The sequence below is a fragment of the Meriones unguiculatus genome, chromosome X (assembly GCF_030254825.1).
Source record: "Meriones unguiculatus strain TT.TT164.6M chromosome X, Bangor_MerUng_6.1, whole genome shotgun sequence".
Lineage (NCBI taxonomy): Eukaryota > Metazoa > Chordata > Mammalia > Rodentia > Muridae > Meriones > Meriones unguiculatus.
Genome location: NC_083369.1, coordinates 72,758,435 through 72,763,337, shown reverse-complemented (window position 1 = coordinate 72,763,337; position 4,903 = coordinate 72,758,435).

The following is a 4,903-nucleotide window of genomic DNA, read 5'->3' as shown; positions in this document are numbered from 1 at the left end:
AAGTACTCACAGAATCCCTAAATCAAATGGACCTAATAGACGTCTACAGATCATTTCACCCAATCTCAAAAGAGTACACCTTCTTTTCAGCACCGCATGGAACATTTTCCAAAATAGACCATATAGTGGGCCACAAAGCAAGTCTCAACAGATACAAAATGATTGAAATAATCCCTTGTATACTATCTGACCACCATGGAGTAAAGCTCGACCTCAACAACAACAGAAACAATCAAAAGCCGACACGCACATGGAAACTGAACAACTTACTACTCAATGACAGCTGGGTTAAGGAAGAAATAAAGAAAGAAATTAAAGACTTCCTAGAATTCAATGAAAAGGACGGCACAACATACCCAAATTTATGGGACACATTGAAAGCAGTGCTCAGAGGAAAATTTATACCACTAAGTGCCTGCAAGAAGAAATTCGTAACATCACATAAAAACAACTTAATGGCCCAACTGAAAACCCTAGAAAAAAAAGAAGCAGATACAACCAAGAGGAGCAGACGGCTGGAAATAATCAAACTAAGGGCTGAAATCAATCAATTAGAAACAAATAAAACTATCCAAAGAATCAATGAAACAAAAAGCTGGTTCTTTGAGAAAATCAACAAGATAGACAAACCCTTAGCCAAACTGACTAAAAAGCAGAGTGAAACTATCCAGATCAGCAAAATCAGAAATGAAAATGGGGACATAACCACAGACACTGAGGAAATCCAAACAATTATTAGGTCATACTACAAAAGCCTATATGCCACAAAATTTGAAAATCTAAATGAAATGGATAATTTTCTTGAAAGATTCCATCTACCAAAACTAAGTCAAGATCAGGTAGAAAGACTGAATAGCCCTATATCTCCCAAGGAAATCGAAGCAGTCATTAACAGTCTCCCCTCCAAAAAAAGCCCTGGACCAGATGGCTTCAGCGCAGAATTCTACAAGACCTTCAAAGAAGTGCTAACTCCAATTCTCCTCAAGCTATTCCACAAAATAGAAACAGAAGGAACACTACCAAACTCATTCTATGAAGCCACAGTCACCTTAATACCTAAACCACACAAAGACCCAACAAAAAAAAGAGAACTTTAGGCCTATCTCTCTTATGAACATTGACGCAAAAATACTCAATAAAATACTTGCAAACCGAATCCAAGAACACATCAAAGATATCATCCACCATGACCAAGTAGGCTTCATCCCAGGCATGCAAGGGTGGTTCAACATACAGAAATCCATCAATGTAATCCATTACATAAACAAACTGAAGGAGAAAAACCACATGATCATCACCTTAGATGCAGAAAAAGGCTTTGACAAAGTCCAACACCCATTCATGTTTAAAGTCTTGGAGAGATCAGGGATACAAGGCACATACCTAAACATAGTAAAGGCAATATATAGCAAGCCTATAGCTAACATCAAACTCAATGGAGAGAAACTTAAATCAATCCCACTGAAATCAGGGTCAAGACAAGGCTGTCCATTGTCCCCATATCTCTTCAACATAGTACTTGAAGTCCTAGCCAGAACAATAAGACAAGTAAAGGAGATCAAGGGGATACAAATTGGAAAGGAAGAGGTCAAAGTGTCACTATTTGCAGGTGATATGCTAGTATACATGAGCGACCCCAAAAATTCAACCAGAGAACTCCTTCAGCTGATAAACACCTTCAGCAAAGTGGCAGGATACAAAATCAACTCAAAAAAATCAGAAGCCCTCCTATATACCAAAGACAAAAAGGCTGAGAAAGAAATTAGGGAAACAACACCCTTCACAATAGCCACTAATAACATAAAGTACCTTGGTGTGACTCTAACCAAGCAAGTGAAAGACCTGTTTGAGAAAAACTTCAAGTCTCTGAAGAAAGAAATCGAAGAAGATATCAGAAGATGGAAAGATCTCCCGTGCTCATGGATTGGTAGGATTAACATTGTGAAAATGGCCATACTGCCAAAAGCAATCTACAGATTCAATGCAATTCCCATCAAAATACCAACTCAATTCTTTACAGACCTTGAAAAAAAGATTCTCAGCTTCATATGGAGAAACAAAAAACCCAGAATCTCCAAAACGATCCTGTACAACAACAGATCATCTGGAGGTATCTCCATTCCTGATCTCAAGCTGTACTACAGGGCAACAGTAATAAAAACTGCATGGTATTGGCATAGAAACAGAAAGGAGGATCAATGGAACCGCATAGAAGACCCAGAAATAAACGCACACACCTATGAATACTCGATATTAGACAAAGAAGCCAATTCCATTCAATGGAAAAAAGACAGCATCTTCAACAAATGGTGCTGGACCAACTGGATGTCTACTTGCAGAAAAATGAAAATAGATCCATATTTATCACCCTGCACAAAACTAAAGTCAAAGTGGATCAAGGACCTCAACATAAAACCAGATACCCTAAATCAATTGGAAAAAAAGTGGGGAACAGCCTAGAACTCATTTGCACAGGAGACAACTTCCTGAACAGAACACCAACAGCACAGGCTCTAAGAGCAACAATCAATAAATGGGACCTCATGAAACTGAAAAGTTTCTGTAAAGCAAAGGATACCGTCATCAAAACAAAACGACTGCCTACAGATTGGGAAAGAATCTTCACTAACCCATTATCTGACAGAGGACTAATATCCAGTATATACAAAGAACTAAAGAAACTGAAAAGCAGCAATCTAAGTAATCCAATTAACAAATGGGGAACAGAGCTAAAGAGAGAATTCTCGACAGAGGAATATTGACTGCCAGAGAAGCACTTAAAGAAATGCTCATCCTCATTAGCCATGAGGGAAATGCAAATTAAAACGACCCTGAGATATCACCTTACACCCATCAGAATGGCCAAGATGAAAAACTCAAGCGATAACACATGCTGGAGAGGTTGTGGAGAAAAGGGAACCCTCCTCCACTGCTGGTGGGAATGTAAACTGGTACAACCACTCTGGAAAGCTATCTGGCGCTTTCTAAGACAAATAGGAATAGTGCTTCCTCCAGACCCAGCTATACCACTGCTAGGTATATACCCAAAGTTTGTTCAAGTACACAAAAAGACACTTGCTCAACCATGTTTATAGCAGCTCTATTTGTAATAGCCAGAACCTGGAAACAACCCATCAACGGTGCAATGGGTACAGAAATTGTGGTATTTTTATACAATGGAATACTACTCAGCAATCAAAAAGGAGGAAATCATGAAATTTGCAGGCAAATGGTGGGATCTAGAAAAGATCATTCTGAGTGAAATATCCCAGAAGGAGAAAGACAAACATGGTATATACTCACTTATATAGACCTATAAGATATGATAAACATAATGAAATCTATACACCTAAAAAAGATAATCAATTGAGCGGACATGGGGTAAGATGATCAATCCTCATTTAGAAAGACAGATGGGACGTGCATTGAATGTATGACAGGAGTCTACTGAGCGCATCTGAAAGACTCTAACTAGCAGTGTTTTCAAAGCAAAGACTCATGACCAAACCTTTGGCAGAGTACAGGGAATCATAAGAAAGAAGGGGAGTTAGTCTGATGGGGAAAGGATAGGAGCTCCACAAGGACCAAATATATCTGGGCACAGGGTCTTTTCTGAGACTGACATTCAACCAAGGACCATGTATGGATATAACCTAGAACCTCCACTCAGATGTAGCCTGTGGTAGCTCAGTAACCAATTGGTTTCCCAAAGTGAGGGGAACAGGGACTATTTCTAACAGGAACTCAATGACTGGCTCTTTGGTCTCCCCACCCCCGAAGGGAGGAGCAGTCCTGTTTGGCCACAGAGGAGGGCTTTGCAGCCAGTCCTGAAGATACCTGATAAAACAGGATCAGATGAATGGGGAGGAGGTCCCCCCTATCAGTGGACTTGGAAAGGGGCACGGTGGAGATGAGGGAGGGAGGGAAGGACTGGGAGGGAATGAGCAATCGGGACACGGCTGGGATACAGAGTTAATAAAATGTAACTGATAAAAAAAAAAAAAAGAAAGTGAAGAAAGTATAATTAACAAAATTAAATTAATTTAAAAAAAAACTACATGGTACTGGCATAGAAACAGAATGCTGGATCAATGGAATCGAATTGAAGAACCAGAAATTAACCCACACATCTATGGGCTCTTGATTTGTGACAAAGAAGCCAAAACCATATAATGGAAAAAAGATAGCTTCTTCAATAAATGATTCTGGTCTAACTAATGTCTTCTACATGTAGAAAAATGGAAATAGAACCATATTTATCATATATATCCACTAAAGTCCAAGTGGATCAAATACCTCAACATAAAACCAGACACACTAAATATGTTAGAAGAAAAAATGGAGAAAAGGCTTGAACTCATTGGCACAGAAGACAACTTCTTGAACAGAACAACAACAGCTCAGACTCTAAGATCAACAATAAATACATAGGACTTAATGAAACTGAAAATCTTCTGTAAAGCAAAGGACACTGTCAACAGAAGAAAATGACAGTGTACAGACTGGGAAGGGATCATCACCAACCCTACATCTGACAGAGAGATAATACCCAGAATATATCAAGAACTGAAGCAGTTAAACACCAACAAACCAAGTAATCCAATTAAAAAATGGGTACAGAGCTAAACTGACAATTATTAACAGAGGAATAGCGAGTGGTGGAGAAATACTTAAAGAAATCTTCAACATCCTTAGTCAACAGCATGAAAACACAAATCAAAATGATTCTAAGATTCCATTTTATACCCATCAGAATGGCTAAGATAAAATACTCAAGTGACAACACATGCTGGAGAGGATGTAGAGAAAGGGGAACTCTCCTCTCTTGCTGGTGAGAATGTAAACTTGTACAAGCACTTTGGAAATCAATCTGGTGTTTTCTCAGAAAATTATGACTAGTGCT